This window comes from Dasypus novemcinctus, unplaced genomic scaffold, assembly GCF_030445035.2.
Source record: "Dasypus novemcinctus isolate mDasNov1 unplaced genomic scaffold, mDasNov1.1.hap2 scaffold_190, whole genome shotgun sequence".
Classification (NCBI taxonomy): Eukaryota; Metazoa; Chordata; class Mammalia; order Cingulata; family Dasypodidae; genus Dasypus; species Dasypus novemcinctus.
Window position 1 is genome coordinate 127,861 of NW_026688168.1, and position 19,755 is coordinate 147,615.

The following is a 19,755-nucleotide window of genomic DNA, read 5'->3' on the forward strand; positions in this document are numbered from 1 at the left end:
ACTAACAAAGAAAAAGAGCGATAAGATGCAAATACACAAAATAAGAAACAAGAAGGGAGATGTCATCACTGACCCCACAGAAATAAAGATTATCATGAGAGGATACTTTGAAAAACTATATTCCAACAAAACTGACAATTCAGAGGAAACGGACAAATTCCTAGAAACACATAAGCAGCCTATATTGATGAAAGAAGAAATTGATTATCTCAACAAGCCAATCACAAGTAAAGAGATAGAATCAGTCATTAAAAACCTCCCAACAAAGAAGAACCCAGGGCCAGACGGCTTCACTGGTGAATTCTACAAAACATTCCAGAAAGAACTAACACCAATCCTGCTGAAACTCTTCCAAAAAATCGAAGCAGAAAGAACATTACCTAACTCCTTCTATGATGCCAACATTATCCTAGTACCAAAGCCAAACAAAGACACCACAAAAAGGAAAATTACAGATCAATTTCTCTAATGAACCTAGATGCAAAAAATCCTCAACAAAATAGTTGCTAACTGTATTCAACAATACATTAAGCAAATTATATACCATAACCAAGTGGGATTCATTCCGGGTATGCAAGGATGGTTCAACATAAGCAAATCAATCAATGTTATACACCATGTAAGCAGATTAAAGGGAAAAAATCATGATTATATCTATAGATGCAGAAAAAGAATTGGACAAAATACAGCACCCTTTCTTGATAAAAACACTGCAAAAGATCAGAATACAAGGAAATTTTTTTAACATAATAAAGAGTATATATGAAAAACCCACAGCCAACATCTTTTACAATGGTGAAATCCTAAAATCCTTCCCTCTAAGATCAGGAACAAGACAAGGATGCCTACTCTCACCCCTTCTATTTAACATTGTCTTAGAAGTACTTGCTCGAGCACTGAGGCAAGAAGCAGATACAAAAAGCATTCAAATTGGACAGGAAGAAGTCAAAATTTCATTATTTGCAGATGACATGATCCTATACATAGAAAACCCTAAGAGGTCTACAACAAGGCTTCTAGAACTTAAATGAGTTTAGTGAAGTTGCAGGTTATAAGATGAATGCACAAAAATCAGTAGCATTTCTATATACAAATAATGAGCAAGCTCAGGAGGAAATCAAGAAACAAATATCATTTACAATAGTAAATTAAAATTTCAAATACCTGGGAATAAATTTAACTAAAGATGTGAAAAACTTATACACAGAGAAATACACAAGACTGTTCAAGGAAATCAAAGAAGTCCTAAATAAATGGAAGAATATTCCCTGTTCATGGATAGGAAGACTAAATATTATCAAGATGTCTATCCTACCAAAACTGATCTACACATTCAATGCAATCCCAATAAAAATCAACACAGCATTCTTTAAGGAATTAGAAAAACTCACTATGAAATTTATTTGGAAAGGAAAGAGGCCCCGAATAGGTAAAGACATATTGAAAAAGAAAAATAAGTCAGGCCTCTGCAGCTCTGCCACCAACCACCCTCTGGCAGCAGTTCTGGTGCCTCCTTGGGCCAGCAGTCCTCCAACGGGAGGGAGCGAGGTGGGCAGCAATGGTGGCAGCATTGCGGGCTGCAGGACCTCCTCGGGGTGTGGCCCCAGCGCCCAAGTGCTAGGAGAACATTTCTACTGCTGCATCAAGGGCACAAGTCTTATAATTCAGCAAGATTTGGAATTCCTGGAGAATTGCCTTCCTGAAAAGTTGAAAGAAATCTCTTTAAATTCTGTCTTAGTTTTCCATTTTGTTGTGTTTCAGTGGAACATCAAGAAACCATGAACAACTTCAGTAATGAGGAGTTTGACTGCCATTTCCTGATGAAGGTTTTACTGCCAAGGACATTCTGGGCCAAAAAATTAATGAAGTTTCTTCTGATGATGATAAAGATGCCTTCTATGTTGTGGACCTTGGAGACATTCTAAAGAAACATCTGAGATGGTTAAAAGTTCTTCCTCGTGTCACCCCCTTCTTTGCAGTCAAATGTAATGACAGTAAAGCCATAGTGAAGACCCTGGCTTCCATAGGGACAGGATTTGATTGTGCTAGCAAGACTGAAATCCAGTTGGTGCAGAGTCTCGGGGTGCCGCCAGAGAGGATAATCTATGCAAACCCTTGTAAACAAGTGTCTCAAATTAACTATGCCGCCAATAATGGAGTTGAGATGATGACTTTTGACAGCGAGGTTGAGTTGATGAAAGTGGCCAGGGCATATCCAAAGGCAAAAGTTGGTTTTGTGGATTGCCACCGATGACTCCAAAGCAGTCAGCCACCTCAGTGTTAAATTTGGAGCCACACAGAAAACCAGCAAGCTTCTTTTGGAATGGGCTAAAGAGCTCGATATTGATGTCATTGATGTCAGCTTCCATGTGGGAAGTGGCTATACTGATCCTGAAACTTTTGTGCAGGCCATCTATGATGCCCGCTGTGTCTTTGACATGGGAGCTGAGGTTGGTTTCAGCATGTATCTACTTGATATTGGTGGTGGCTTTCCCAGATCTGATGACGTGAAGCTTAAATTTGAAGAGATAACCAGTGTCATTAATCCAGCATTAGACAAGTATTTCCCATTAGATTCTGGAGTGAGAATCATAGCTGAACCAGGCTGATATTATGCTGCTTCAGCTTTCACACTTGCAGTGAATATCATTGCCAAAATAAATTGTGTTTAAGGAACAGACAGGCTCTGATGATGAAGATGAATCAAGTGAACAAACCTTTATGCATTATGTGAATGATGGAGTGTATGGATCATTTAATTGTATCCTTTATGATCATGAGCATGTAAAGCTTCTTATGCAGAAGAGATGCAAACCAGATGAGAAGTATTACTCATCTAGCATATGGGGACCCACGTGTGATGGCCTTGATTGGATCATTGAGCACTGTGGCCTGCCGGAAATGCACGTGGGCAACTGGATGCTGTTTGACTGGATGCTGGGGGCTTACACTGTGGCTACTGCTTCCACTTTCAATGGGTTCCAGAGGCCAACCATCTACTATGTGATGTCAGAGCCTGCATGGCAAGTCATGCAACAAATTGAGAGCCGGGGGTTTCCACCTGAAGTAGAGGAGCAAGACGCCAGTGCTCTGCCTTTTTCCTGTGCTTGGGAAAGTGGGATGAAGCACCACCCGGCCACTTGTGCTCCAGCTAGTATTAATGTGTAAATACCATTTTTGTAGCTGCTGTGAGTTTATCTTGAATGGAGGGATTTGGGGGGGGGGATCATTTAACTTAATTACTGCTAGTTTTGAAATGTCCTTCTAAGAGTAGGGTTGGCACAGACAGCGATAAGGAAGACTAGGAGATGGGGTTACACTTATCTGTGTTTCTATGGAAACTACTTGATTATTTTGTTTTATATGGATTTTTATTCACTTTCAAACATACTTCTAAGGGATGCCTCTCACCTGCTGAACAAGCATTTGTAGCTTGTATAACCGCAGAATGGGCCAAAAGCTTAATGTTGTGACCTGTTTTAAAAATAAAAGTATCTTGAAATAAAAAAAAAGAAAAAAGAAAAACGAAATTGGAGGAATCACACTACAAAGCTACAGTAGAGAAAAAAGCATGGTATTGGCACAAGGAGAGACACACAGACTAATGGAACTGAACTGAGAGCTGATAGAGATCCTCATATATATAGTCATATAAAATTCAATAAAGCCACCAAACCCTCTCAACTGGGAAAGAATGGCCTATTCAAAAAATGGTGCCTGGAGAACTGGATATCCATATGTAAAAGAATTATTGTAACTTTGGGTAGGGGAATGTGTCCTGTGAAGGTAAAATTTGTCTTAAAATAATATAATTATAGTCTATATGGTTACAAATAATTATGAGAATTTTAGCAAAGCATTGTTTAAATTAAGGTACTTAAATGGATAATTGCAAAAAGTCATTATTAAACAAAACCTGAATTGATAATAATAATAATAAAAGGTAATTTTATAATAAGAAAACTTGTTGGCAGCCAGCCTCCCCTGCAAACCTGCTTCTAAAAGACTATTTCTGATATTACATGCTACTAAGTATTTAAAATGAAGAAAAGTTCATTATTTTAACAAGTTTGTTTAGTGTTGATAGTAATTATATTTTGGAAAAAGGTTGCCTGAAAAGTTTCCAAAATTGTTTTGGTAACTTATGTATGTGACATAAGTTTGGTAACATATGGAATGTGTTTTTATTGTTAAGGAAACAGGAGATGATTTTGTCCTAAGAAAAATGATTATTAAGAAAGAAAAAATGTGTGACAAAATCTGAATGAATACTGAAAGTGTAGAAGGTTAATGGAAAAGAAATTTTTATGGTTAAAGTTAAGCAAGATTTGATGGGTCTGTCTATAAAGTTTTAAATAGTTTAGTATCAAGAAGTATACTAATGCAAAGTTAAAATTTTCTTCTTTCTCAAAGTCTCTCAAATCATTAGCCTGTTTTGGTACAAGTTTATAAAAAGTTTTCATCTTGAATAATCAGTATACAAAGAAAGTCTGTTTTATCAAAATAGCTTCTTGTGCTTTAACCTCATCATTTCCTCAGTGTTCAAAGAAAAAAAGCTCTCATCTCTTTTAAAGGAAATTAATTTTCAAACCTGCTTTCTCAAAATCAAATCCTGAAAAGTAGCTTTTTATTCCAAACTAATTACCTTGAAAAAAAAATTAAATAGTTGAGTTCATTTAATATGTTATAAATTGAATGGAAGGTCTTTAAAAGTGTTATAAAATTAACCAGATTTTTAAACCTTGTTAACTAAAGTTGTATGAGTAAAAGTTTCATATGAATGCTTAAGAGTGTATAAATTTACCAATATTTCAACATAATACTAAACAAAAGTACAATATGATTATGGATTTAATTAATATAAAAAGGTGTGTGTCATAGAAACAACTTCTTATCATAAATTGCAGTAATACCATTGTAGTATGGAGCTGTACCAAATATTGCTAGCTTGTTGCAAAAAATTAATATCCAACTATGCCACTATCATTTTGTTTTAAAATGTGCTAAGACTTTCTTTAGTATTTCCTTAGGCAAGTCAAGCCAGCCTGCATTCTCCTACCTGTAGAAAAGTCAATAATAGACTTTTGCAGTGCCTCCCCAAGGCTGTGTATATAGCCCAACCATCTGCCCTGGCCTTGTGGCAAAGAATCTGGCTGTGCAGAAGAAATCTGTGGCTAAAAAAATGCTGATGACATTATGTTAATAAGTAATCCTTTTTTCAAAATTAAAAGAAACAGAAGAAACAGTGGTATCTTATCTTGATAGCCTGGGGTGGGCAGACAGTTGGGGTGGACTGTGAGGTCCCTCCTCCTCTAATGAATTCTTCAATATTGTTTAGTTGGGCAAAACAAAACTATAACCTCTGCTGTGACTGATAAAGTACAATGTTTTCTCATGTTAATGTAGTTTGTAATATGGTTGGAATACTGAAAATCTTTCATCCCTCACTTAGCTCAAATATTACAACCATTGTATGTATTAATAGGGAAAAGTCCTTCATGGAAGTAGGAAAACCTCCAGCAAGCTGCTTTAAATAATAAGAAAAGGAAAGTAAACTGTGGACATACATTAACTTAGCCTATGAATTGGACGTGGCAAGCACCAATATTGGCTTTGGGTGGAGTTTGTGGCAAAAGCAAAATTCTAAACAAATATCCCTTGGATTTTAATCACAATTCTGGAAAGAGACCAAAAGTGCAATATAAAAAAGCAATTGTGTGCAGCATGGGAGGTCCTGCTAAAAGTGAAAGATTTAAATCAATAGGGTCTGGTCACTCTAAAGACTGCCATCCCTATCCGGGGGTGGATTGCAAATACTAAAAGCAAGACAGAAATGATGGACTGTTGTAAATCACCCTCAGATTATGAAAAAGCACCTGGGATACCTGCTAGTAGTAACAGGTGGCTGTCATGTCCCTGCCCACTCCACTAACACCCCTTTTAGGACTGTTGACACAGATGCCTTTGTAAAGGTCCAGGGCCCTACCACTGAAACCTGAGAAAAGGAAAAATTGGCTCCACTGTAAAGGTGAATATCAATGAAGAAACTATAGTGATGGCCAGAAGAAGAAAAGGCATCTGGATACCTGTGAGAATGATGTGGAATTTGGCAGTCATTTCCTGAAAGTCAGTTATTGCTACATATGGCACAAGAATTCTTGAAATGGACTAGATGCTTTCTTTGACTGCTTATTATAAGCATTTTGGGGATGATTGGTATCATTACAGTTGCTGCTATTGCTGTAATAACTTTACATGAAAGTATGAACAGAACAATATGTACATAACTGGCATAAAAATGCTAGTGATTTGTGCCATAGTCAAGAGCATATAGATTCTGGGCAGTTAAATAATTGAGTTAATGATTTGAAATCAGCTATGTTACATATTAGAAATCAATTGTATAATTTGAATTTGTTAAGGGGGTTGAGATGTGGTTGGAATGAAAGTAATTTCTGTTTAACTCTGCTTGCATATAATATATCAAATATAGTATGGAAAAAGTAAGAATCATTTATTAGGCCATAAAAATAATATCTCTCTGGAAATAATTGAATTACAAAGGAAAATATTAGAGATGTCTCATAATCAAATTCATGTAGCAAATGATAAGGATATTTTCTCAGATATGATTTCACATATTACACAATTTAACCCAGTTAATTGGTGGAAAGCACAGCATTTCCTGTCAGCTTTAGGAATAGGGCTAAACATATTTGTTCTATTGCTCATGATTCTTGCCTGTGCCGGACAGTGCTTTCAAAGAAAATTGCAAAGTGTAACAGCCATGGGACATGCAAATAATCTGGTGCTAGCCAAAGCACTTCAATAATCTCCCCAAGTCAAAGAGCTTGGCGGGTAGTCAATGATGAGTAAGACTTTTGAGAGGAGGGCAACCTAAGACAGGCATGGTCACCTCAAGTAAAACAAAAGGGGGGGGAGGTGGACTTGGTCCACTGGTTAGGGTGTCTGTCTACTACATGGGAGGTCTGCAGTTCAAGTCCCGGGCCTCCTTGACCCATGTGGAGCTGGCCCATGTGCAGTGCTGATGTGTGCAAGGAGTGCCATGCCTTGCAGGGGTATCCCCCACATAGGGCAGCCCCATGTGCAAGGAGTGCACCTCATAAGGAGAGCCGCCCAGTGTGAAAGAAAGTACAGCCTGCCCAGAAATGGTGCCACACACATGGAAAGCTGACACAACAAGATAACACAACAAAAAGAAACACAGATTCCTGATGCCACTGACAACAACAGAAGTGGACAAAGAAGATGCAGCAAATAGACACTGAGAACAGACAACTGGGTGGGAGAAGGGGAGAGAAATAAATAACTAAACAAACAAACAAAACAAAAAGGGAAAGTTTGGAAACTGAGACACAGAGGTCTCACAAGGAGAGACATGCTGTTTCCATGGCTATGCTTGCAACCTAAGGAATTCAGTAATAAATAGTTCCCAGCAAACAGGAGGAAGCTGTTAAAGGCTGAAAGATGAGCACATACCTTTTGTAGTAAATTGAACACTTAGACTTTGTACCTTGAGATAAGATTTTTTGAATTCCTTAGACTATGAAAGTAATGCTGATAGTTAACTGCATGTTGCTGCTTGTTCTCATGTAGACTGAGGTATATATAGAGCTCCTTGTAAACAATAAAGTTGTCTGATGAGTCTCTACTCATGGACCCCCTGATCCCAGCTTTCTCACTTTCTTCCTCTTTCTTTCATTCTTCTTTTTCTTCCATTCCTGATACCCTTCGGGCCCAAATCTCCACCACTCCAGTGTCTCCAGTGATGGCTTTTAATAGTTTTATTTTGATTTTCATAAACTTGAAATGATAAGTTTAATTGTAATTGGGTATAAGGTTAAAGTTGGAGGTGGTAGAGATTGTATAAAATCCATTTAAAGATGTTTAAAGGGTCCTTTTTGCAAGGTATTTGACACCTCTTGAACTTTCAGTTTTACAAGTGTTGTGAAGTTGACAGATGGAGCAAGGTAAATATGCTAACCTTCTCATTTAAAGTTTGTTTATTTATTTATTTGTTGTTGTTGAAGTTAAAAAAAAGCACCAGAAGAATACAATGTAAATGACCAGACAACTTGTTTATTTTGTGGAATGGAGCATTTTATAAAGAATAACTTGACTGACTAATAAGACTTATTAGTCACTTGAGTGACTAATAAGACACTCTTGTACAATACCTTACAAATCTGCACTAGTGCCTGTCATGAGCAGTAAAGATCTTGACAACTCTCTAAGTAACTTCATATAATTTCTGAAATGTTTATATGAATAACTTTTTTGCACACTCAAATTTAACCAACAGAAAATTAGATAATTCTTTTTAATTTGACAACACATCCCATGCAAGTCCCAACATATCAAATAATCCTAACAACTTTTAAAATTTCTCTTCTATTAAGGTAAAAAATTAACAATTTTTTTCAGAGTCATGGACCCAAAGGGTATTGGGAATGAAAGAAAAAGAGAGATTGGGATCAGGGGATGTGAGAGCATTGAAGCCTCAAGTTCATCAGACAAGTTTATTAATCTCAGGGGCTTCTTTATATACCCCAAGCAATCGTGAGAACTAGCAACTATTCTTGCTAACTATTCCCATTACTTCAACCTGTGTAACACAATGGATCAAAATCTATGATTATAAATCAAAGTTCAAAATTTCAATGTTCTATTATATTGTTGAGAAAACATAGCCATAAATCTTGTTGCCCAGGTTGTTTCATTCTACCTAGTCCTCATTCCACCTGAATGTACACATCTCCTGCTAGATTTATGACCTGCATGTATAGCTATGGAGACAGCATGACTTAGTGGTCAAGGAAGTAACTTGCTTCCATGGAAACAACATACCTTTGTTTCCCACAATTTTTTATTTTCTGGGACCCCTGTAGAAATCTTTGATCAAGGAGACATACTTAGGATTTGGTTGAGGAAATGCAAGATGTCAAAATTGCCAGGAGGTTTGTAATGTATATGAAATAAGATCATAGGTCACCATGAACAAGACTCAGCTCCTTATTTAACCCAAGTGACAACGAAAAATTAAAACAATATTCTGGCAGTAGTATGATCCTTTACAAAAATAGATATATTAAAAGGGAGATGAGGGGAAGCAGATGTGCCTCAAGTCATAGGGCTTCCACCTACCATATAGGAGGGCCTGGGTTTGATCCCTGGGACCTCCTGGTGAAAAATAAGAAGAGGAAGCATGCCCCACATGATGAGCCAGTGACACAGTGAGTCAGTGCCTGTAGAGTGAGCCAGTACCCATGGAAGTGAGTACCACAGCAAGATGATGATGCAACAAAAGAATGATGAAGGGGAGAGTCAAAGTGAAGCACAGTGGAGACCAGGAACTGAGGTGGCACAATTGACATCAAACCTCTCTCCACATCAGTGGTCCCCAGGAACAAATACTGTTGAGTCCTAGAGGAGAAAAACATGAGAAGAGAAAACCAAAAGAGAAATAGATGCAGAAGATCACACAGTAAATGTACATACACAGCAAAAATAGCAGAGTGGTGGGAGAGGAAGATGATTAAATAAATAAATGTTTTTTTAAAAAAGGAAGATGACTTGATTCTCTTAAAAAATGCATTCATATTAAAGACTACATGCAGGGCAGTGAATTGTTGTGATAAGAAACATAATAAATGCCTTCTAGGCCAATTACTCATAAGGCAAATAAAACTTCTTTCAATCACCTACTGAAAGCAGAACAATAATCCCAGAAAATGCTGTAATTTTAATGGGAAAAACCAAATTTCAAATTTGCATGCATATGCTGTTTATAAAAATCTTATTGGAAAACCCATTATGTCTTATCCAGCAATAACCATGAAAAACAAAATTCTTTTTCTGCAAATCTTTGCAACTTTCCTATTCTTCCAGGTTTTATCCTGTATTTTTTCTCTTTAAAATTTTTCAATAGCCAATGATTTTGCTTTAAGAAAGAACTATTCTCTTATTTTTCTCTACAAAACCATATCCTGCATACCATGTGTATTAGTCAGCCAAAGGGGTGCTGATGCAAAATACCAGAAACTGGTTGGCTTTTATAAAAGGTATTTATTTGGGGTAGGAGCTTGCAGATACCAGGCCATAAGCATAAGTTAATTCCATCACCAAAGTGTATTTGGAGCAAGATGGCTGCTGATGGCTGCAAGGGTTCAGGCTTCCTGGGTTCCTCCCTTTCAGAGTCTTGCTTCTCTCTGGGTTCAAGGCTCCTTTCTTCCAAGGGCTTGCTTCTTCCTGGGCTCAGCATTCCTCTCTTCCGTGTGCTGGCTTCTCTTTTCTCTGTGAGTTTACTTCCCAGGGCTCCTGCTTAAGGCTTCAGCATCAAACTCCAACATAAAAACCCTCATGAGGGAAACAAAGGCATGTTGTTTCCATGGAAGCAAGCTACTTCCTTGACCACTGAGTCATGCTGTCTCCATAGCTATACATGCAGGTCATAAATCTAGCAAGGAGATGTGTACATTCAGGTGGAATGAGGACTAGGTAGAATGGAACAACCTGGGCAACAAGATTTATGGCTATGTTTTCTCAACAATATAACAGAACATTGAAATTTTGTACTTTGAATTATAATCATAGCATTTGTGTTACACAAGTTAAGGTAATGTGTTACACAAGTTAAGGTAATGGGAATAGTTAGCAAGAATAGTTGCTGGTTCTCATGATTGCTTGGGGTAGATAAAGAAATCCCTGAGATTAATAAACTTGTCTGGGGAAATGGACTTTGGCCCAGTGGTTAGGGCGTCCGTCTACCATATGGGAGGTCCGCGGTTCAAACCCCGGGCCTCCTTGACCCGTGTGAAGCTGGCCCATGCACAGTGCTGATGCGCGCAAGGAGTGCCGTGCCATGCAAGGGTGTCCCCCGTGTGGGGGAGCCCCACGCGCAAGGAGTGCGCCCGTGAGGAGAGCCGCCCAGCGTGAAAAGAAAGAGCAGCCTGCCCAGGAATGGCGCCGCCCACACTTCCCGTGCCACTGATGACAACAGAAGCGGACAAAGATACAAGATGCAGCAAATAGACACCAAGAACAGACAACCAGGGGAGGGGGGGAAATTAAATAAAATAAATAAATCTTTAAAAAATAAAAATAAAAAATAAAAATAAAAATAAACTTGTCTGATGAGCTTGAGGCTTCAATGCTCTCACATCCCCTGATCCCAATCTCTCTTTGTCTTTCACTCCCAATACCCTTCGGGTCCATGACTCTGACATCTGGCACCCAATGTGGGGCCCAAAGCAGTGACTGCAGCAGAGATTCTTCCATGGCAGTATTGGGAACATGGAAACTGAAAACCTTCCTGAAAGGTTGAGGTGTCCATTGAAAGGTGACTCAAGTCTGACAATACAGTGGTGAGAATCTTAAATTAATTTTGTTTTCTGCTAGCATCAGGGTATGGGGAATCAATGAGGATGTCTGGAAGAATATTCACAGGACAAAAATCTCTTTTAAATACTGTTGGAGTCTCAGTGAAAACTGCTGATTTACTTGAATTTTTGCTCTAGTACAAAAACACTGTTATTGGTTTCAGCCACAAGGAAAAAATCTTTTAAATCTTAAACAGTGGAAACAGGTAATGAAGGTGCTACATAGAGCATACCAAAAAGGAGAGACTATATCACTGTTGGTGTGGGCTTTAGGGCAACAGATTGCAGCAGCCTTAGATCCGCTGCAGTCTGAAGCAGAGGAGGAAGAAATTACTATCTTTTATAGGGAGTCCCATGACACAGGCCATCAGAGTGAGGACAGGGAGGAAATAGAGGACAAGGAAAAGGATGAGCCCCCCAATGAGAAAGAAACTAACCCCTTTCTGCCTAAGCAGGTGTCTAAATTGAATATTTCTAAAGCCAGCATTTACCCTAATTTGTGTAATGTAGCCCCTACAGTCTCACCAGTTACAATGCCGACAGCCCCGGGAATATTTACTGATGCCATTGACACCAGGCCCTACACTAACAACGTGTTTGTACCAAATCCAGTTCCAACTACTCCCTTAATGCATTGTTTGCTGCAAGGATCTTGACAGGGGGATCCTGAAGGAATGCAATTACTAACAGCTTTCCCGGTAAATATTCAACAAGTTTCCCCAGAGGCAAACAACCCTCAAGGAGGATATAATTTTCATCATGAACCCCTGCCACTTTAAATTCTGCAAGAACTTAAACAAGCCTGTGCACAATTTGGAACTAATAGTCCTTACGCTTTTGGCTTAGTGCAGGGGCTGACTCAAGCTGACCAATTTATCCCCTGGGATTGGGACATGCTGGCTAGAACTGTTTTAAGCTCGGCTGAGTTTTTGCAATTTAAACCTGGTGGACAGATGAAGCCAATATGATTGCGCACTGTAATGCAGTACAGAATCCTCCCATTCTTACTGCTGCTGAACAATTATTGGGTATTGGTGATTGGTCTGGAATTCAAGGACAGCTCCAATACAATGATCAGGCCATAACACAAGTGCACAATTCATTTTTGGCAGCTTGGAAACGGATTTGTATACCTGGAAAACCTACTCAATCTTTTGCCAAAGTGATCCAGGGAATTAACCATATGTGGAATTTGTAGCCCAATTAACTGACATTTTGATTCAAAGAATTGAGATACCAGAAGCAAGAGAGTTAATTTTGTTAACGTTTGCTTTGGTCAGGCTAACAGTGAATGTAAAAAGGTGGTCGTGGCCGTAGCCTTTAAAGGTAGCTTGAAGGAGGACAGAAAGAAAGGAAATTGTTTTGAATGTGGGAAGCCTAGTCACTATCAGAAAGAATGTAGATCTTTCTAGCCCTATAACATTGTCTGTAGAGGCTGAAAAAGAACTGGCATTGATAGAGGATCAAATTTCTCAAGGGCAATTAACACAAATAGAACCTGACAAATCTGTTGATTTATTTTCTCAACCCCTTAATCTCCTACAGCTTTATTTTGGCAAGAAGGTATACTGGAATGGGTTTTTGTGTTTTTTTTTTTAACCTAATAATAAACAAAAAAGATTGCAGACATATCTCCAAAAAATAATTTCCATCCTAGCAAAAGGCTGTGTTAGATCGTTACAATTAAAGTGGTCTGATCCAGACAGGATTATTTGTGATCTTTCTCATGAAGAAATTCAACACTTATATCCTCAATGGCAAATTGCTATTAGTAATTTTCAAGGCATTATTGATAATCATTATTCTACTTCTAAATTGTTAATGTTCTTATGAAGAACCACTTGGATTTTACCAAAAAATGTGAAAACCGTTCCTATTGAAAATGCATGTACAGTATTTACTGATGATAGTAGTATTGGAAAAGCATCATATGTTACCTCTTAAAAGGAACAGGTTTGGCAGACTCCTTATTCATCTGCTCAACTCACAGAGCTTTCAGTCATCATTAACGTTTTACAAACGTTTCAGGAGCCCTTGAATATTGTCTCTGATTCTGAATATGTGTGTTTAACTGTAGCTCTTATTGAAAGAGCTCATATTTTTATTACTGATGAATTGTCTCAACTCTTTGCTGACTTTACCAAGCCCTCATTCGACAAAGAAGCCAGTCCATATATATTACTCATATCTGGTCTCCTTCTTCCCTTCCTGGTCCTCTAGCTACCCCAAATGCCCAAGATGATCTGTTAGTGGGATGTTTGCAGGATGCAACTAAATATCATGCATTAATTCATATTAATACTAAGGGACTTAGACATAAATTTCCTCAATCGACAAAACATCAAGGTCAAGAGATTATTCACAGCCATCCCACCTGTGGACCTTTGGCCACAGTGCCTTTTCAGGCTGAAACTAATCCCAGAGGCCTGGCTCCTAATCAACTGTGGCAGATGGATGTTACTCACATACCATCATTTGGTAAATTACAATATGTCCATGTCTGTACTGACACTCTCATTTTTTCTGGGCTACTGCACAAAGTGGTGAATGTTTTCATCATGTTCATTCCCATTTGTGATCTGCTTTTGCTGTGATGGGATGCCCCTTGAAAATTAAAACTGATAATGGCCCGTCTTACACTAGTAAGCCTTTTGCTTCCTTTTGTTCTATGTATGCTGTTGAACATGTTACTAGTATTCCTTACAATCCTACAGGTCAAGCCATAGTTGAACACAGCCATCATACCCTAAAAACTATGCTTTTAAAACAAAAAGGGGGAGATGATGGTATTATAACACCAAAAGATCAATTATTATTATTATTATTATTTACTTTAAATTTTCTTAATGTTTATAATTCACTGACACCTGCAGAATGTCACTTTGGAAAATATCAAACATCTACAGTGGACACTGGAAATGAAGATCAACCAATATTCTGGAAAGATATTTTAAGCAATGAATGGAAAAAAGGCAGGATTAAAGTATGGGGGGCAAGGCTATGCTCTTGTATTTCATAAAATGGAGAGCAAATTTGGCTACCTGCGAAGAGGATTAAACCATGGAATGAAGAGATGGGATCTCCTACAACTTCTGATCATGGTGATCATAAGTAATGAGGAAGCCATGGGTAATTACACCTATTGGATCTATATACCTAACCCCCCATTACTCAAAGTGTTAACCTGGAAAGATCCATCCTTGCCTATTTATCTGAATAAGACCCATATATTCCCTGGACCAATTGATGATCGGTTACCAATTAAGTCCCATGAGGAAGGATAAAGAATCTATAATCTCATATTACCATTTGATTCTCGACCCCTATGCATTGGTAACCATCCTCCATGTATGTATGTTAAAAATTGGACTATGGTTATCTTCAAAAATAATACTAAATATTTAGTGATGTTATTTCCTTCTTATAATTATATGGTGACTAAAAGACCTACCTATAACTGTCTGCAAAGAGATATTGGGGATAAAGAAGGATGGCAAGAATGCCATATAGGAAGAGGATCTGTCGTTTTTAATGATTCCTATGGAATAGTGTGGGAAAGTGCCCCTATGAGGAGTTCCACCAAATATAATGGCAGATTTATTTGGTATGGTCTAAATAGTAAAGAACAGCCAATTAGTAATATGCAATATCCGTTTCATGAATCCCTTGAATTGGATGAAAAAATAATTTTTACCAAAAATAATAGTGTTTGGAAATATAAAGGAAAAGGGATCCCTTCTCCATGGTGTAATATTACATCGATGCATAGTCAAAAGAATTTGTGGAAAGGTTTTCTGGGAATAGCACCTACTATAGAATGGATTGGGAATAATAGAATGGTCAATATTTGTGTTTAGATCAAACTCATCATTTTCAATCTTGTGTAAGAGATCCTTATGTGTTTGTGGTTGGAAAACTATAACTGAGAATGCTCTGTTTTATAAAAGTGGGGTGTTGTATACCTGTTTGTCTGAGAATGTCTTACAGAATGGAAATTTCATTACAATGACTTGAAGGTGGTGGGGAGTGTGGATTCCAGTGCGACTGAACCGAATTTGGCAATCATCACCTGAGAGTCAACTGCTGTTCCATATGGCTCAAGAAATCCTGAAGTGCTCAAAGTGATTTGTGGGACTGTTAATAGCTGGCATATTGGGACTGATTGGTGTTATTGCAGCTGCTGCTACAGCTACCATGGCCTTGCATGAGACTGTGCAGACTCAGCAATATGTGCATGATTGGCATAAGAATGCTAGTGACTTATGGCATAGTCAAGAGCACATAGATGAAGAATTAAACAATAGAGTTAATGATCTAGAATCAGCAGTTTTATCTCTTGGAGATCAAGTATACAACTTAAATTTACTTAGAGGTTTAAAATGTGATTGGAAAGAGAGTAATTTTTGTATTACTCTGCTTGCTTATAATAATTCTACTTTTGATTGGGAAAAGATTAGAAATCATTTGATAGGTCATAAGGGTAATATGTCATTAGAAATAGAAGAATTACAGAAAACGATATTGGAAATAATCAGATTTATGTAGCTGATGATAAGGATATCTTTAATGATTTGATTTCTCATTTCAATAAGTTTAATCCAGTAAATTGGTGGAAGTCTCAACATTTTTTATCAGCATTAGGAATAGGACTTTGTGTGTTAATCTTGTTGCTTATTGTTGTTCCCTCCCTGGGACGAGGCGTTTGCTGAAGACTGCACCATGTGAATGCTATGGGACAGGGCAATAATTTGGTACTTGCAAGAACCTTGCAATGAGTTCCCCATGGTCAGTGTGCTTGGCTGGTAGTCAATGATGGGTAAGCCTCTCAGAGGAGGGCAACCTAAGACAGGCACAGCCATTCTGACTAAAACAAAAAGAGGGAAATGTGGGAAACAAAGGCATGTTTTTTCCATGGAATCAAGTTACTTCCTTGACCACTGAGTCATGCTGTCTCTACAGCTATGCATGCAGGTCATAAATCTAGCAAGGAGATGTGTACATTCAGGTGGAACAAGGACTAGGTAGAATGGAACAACTTGGGCAACAAGATTTATGGGTATGTTTTCTCAACAGTATAATAGAACATTGAAATTTTGTACTTTGAATTAATTATAGCATTTGATTCATTGTGTTACACAGGTTGAGGTAATGGGAATAGTTATCAAGAATAGTTTCTGGTTCTCATGATTGCTTGGGATATATAAAGAAGCCCCTGAGATTAATAAACTTGTCTGATGAGCTTGAGGCTTCAATGCTTTCAGATCCCCTGATCCCAGGCTCTCTTTGTCTTTCATTCCCAGTACCTTTTGGGTTCGTGACTCTGACACCCTCATCAAAACTCCAACTCTGTCCTTTGCCATGACCTTTATCTGTGAATCCCCACCCACCAAGGGGTGGGGACCCAATGCCATAATGATGTGGCTCAATCAAAGCCCTAATCATAACTCAATCATGCCCAGGTACAGATCAGATTACAAGCATAATCCAATATTTCTTTTTTGAATTCATCAATTAAATCAAACTGCTACACCATGCAAGCTCAATTTAGCATAAGCCTAAGGTTTTAAGGTATCAACAGATCTTAGGCTCTATCTTAAAGTTGACAATTTATACAAAACTCAAGTACTGTTGAAATCTAAGTTTGAGTCACTTTCGTTAGGTTAAAACTTATTTTTTTCTACCATAAACATCTAAGAGCATGTTATAAGAAATCTTTTAAAGATGCTATTTTTGAATCATTAAGCCTTTTAAAACTTCTGAATATCAATCAAATATGCACTTCCTAATTTGTTAAAGACCAGGAGTTTCTTTTTCAAGTGCACATCTCAAATGGTTGTCCTTGGTTAATTCAAACATTCCTCAAGTAGCCACTGCAAACTCAAGTCATCCTTGGTGAGATACACCCATGTATTCAGAAAAAAATATGGACTGATACCACAGTGAGAAAAGAGATATTAGAGAATTTTTCAGGAAAGAATAAAAGAGATTTAGATTATGAAGTCCCCATGTTTAAGTAAAGGTTCCAAAAATGAAAATTGTATAGGCCTGTATTAGTCAGATTCTCTAGGGAAATGAAACCAACATAGGATATCTGTAAATAGTTTGAGGTTTTATAAAATTGCCTCATGCAACCATGGCAATGCATAAGCCCAAATTCTTCAGGGCAGGCAGCAAACCAGGGGTTCCAGTGAAGGTCTTTGATGAGTTCCCAGGAGATGTTAAAAAAAGAGATTGGACATGCCTTAAACCAGTAACACTTCCTTATTATATTTTCTAAAGAACATTATAGTTTCAACCACATACCCGACAATCTCCTGTGTTCACCTGCTACCCCTTAATCCTTCCCCCAATTCCATGGACCATCTGACCCATCCTCCCAACCCTAGCCCCCCTGAAGCCTGCAAAGCCCAACCCAGTAGTATCCCTATGCCCCTGTCTTATTCCTTCGTTGCACAACTATGTACCTCCACTTTATCATAGATTTTGCCTGTGTGGGCATTGACTCACAACCTTTCTCTCTCCCCATATTTTCTATAAGCCTATCTTCCAGTCTCTAGCTATCTGAGACAGCTTGATTTGCTTAATTCTTATCAGGGAGGTCATGTAGTATTTGTCCTTCATTGCCTGGCTTTCTTCACTTAACATAAGGTCCTCAGGATTCATCCATGTTATCCCATGCGTTAGTACTGTATTCCTCCTTACAGCTGAGTAGTATTACATTGTACATATATACCACATTTTGTTTATCCACTCATCTGTTGATGGGCATTTGGGTTGATTCCAACTTTTGGTAGTAGTGAATAATGCCACTTTGAACACTGGTGTGCATGCATCAGTTCATGTCTTTGTTTTCAGTTCTAGGTATATATAATATCCAGCAGTGGAATTACTGGGTCATATGGCAAATCTATAGCTAGTTTTTTGAGTAACTGCCAAACTGTCCTCTAGAATGGCTGGATCCTTCTACATTCCCACCAGTAGTGGATGAGGGTTTCCATTCCTCCACATCCTCTCCAGCATTTATAGTCTTCTGTTTTTTTAATACCTGCCAGTCTAATGAGTGCAAGATGGTGTCTCATTGTACTTTTGATTTGCATTTCCCTAACAGCTAGTGATGTTGAGCATCTTTTCATGTGCTTTTTAGCCATTTGTATTTCTTCTTTGTTGAAATGTCTGTTCAAATCTCTTGCCCATTTTTAAAATGGGTTGTCTTTTTATTTTCAAGATACAGGATTTCTTTATATATGCTTGATAGGGGCAACTGGCACAGGGTTCACCTGGGGCAGGCTTCTAGGGAGTATATGAGTTCTTATTTTGCCATACTATGTTATATCAGTGGGTGGAGACCAGTACAATGAATGGAAAGGTGTTATAACCCCATCCTGGGTAGGCCTGATATTCTCAAACAGAGGGGAGGGTGTCTCTTGAGAGCATGGGTGGCTCCCAGTGGGGGAGGACAGACTAGTGTGTCAAGCCCTCAGCATTGGTGCAAGTATCTATCAATCTTGTCTTTCAAGCAGTGAAGATTGGTTGTCACTGTGGGCCCCGGTGGAAAGGGAGAGAGGAATATAATGGATGGAAGAGGGGGTAACTGGTGGCAATGGAATTATTCTGCATGATCTTGCAATGATGGATACAGGCCATGTTAAATGTAACTAAAAATTTATAACAGTGTATAGTCTAAAACGTAAACCATAATGAAACCATGGTTAGTAACTATGTATCAATATTTGTACATCAGTTGCAGCAAATGTGACATCCATGTGTAAAAAGATCATTGCTAGGGAAGGGGGAAAAGGGTTTGATGTTGTGTATATGGGAGTCCTATATATTCTAAATGTGACTTTACTGTGATCTAAAACTTTTTTGAAAACATCATTTTAAAAAAGGATGCAGACACAGGAATAAATGGAAAAGATTGCCTTGCCACTGTACATACAGGGCAACACCTAATACAGTGATGAAAGGCAAAAAGTTAAAAAAAGTTTTGAATCACAGGGGGGTTCAACTATGGCAGAGGAGGAGCACTGGTGTAGGATGTCATTTAAGGAGGATGCATGGGTAGGAGGGAGTTTTCCAGGGCATGCATATAAGTTGTAAACATATGTTTGGATGTTTGTTGGGTATTGACATAGTGGGTAGAGTTTCACATGATAACAGAAGGAGTGCTGCCCATTTTAATTGTTCTAAAGTGACCCTGCTGCTATATACTACTGGGATACAAGATATCAAGAAGTACAAGAATGAAATGAAACCACTGTCTATGATCTGAGCTTCCTGCCACTCTGAAGAAGGTCCATAGAGTTTTCTTGTTTATTTCCGTTGGTTAAAATAATATATTTTGCATGATTTCAAT

The 19,755-nt window shown here is 38.1% G+C and overlaps 1 pseudogene; it reads left to right on the top strand.

The window, feature by feature from the left end:
* The first annotated feature begins 1,738 nt into the window (after positions 1–1,738).
* LOC101442618 (ornithine decarboxylase pseudogene) lies at positions 1,739–3,168 on the top strand (annotated as a pseudogene).
* Positions 3,169–19,755: the final 16,587 nt, after the last annotated feature.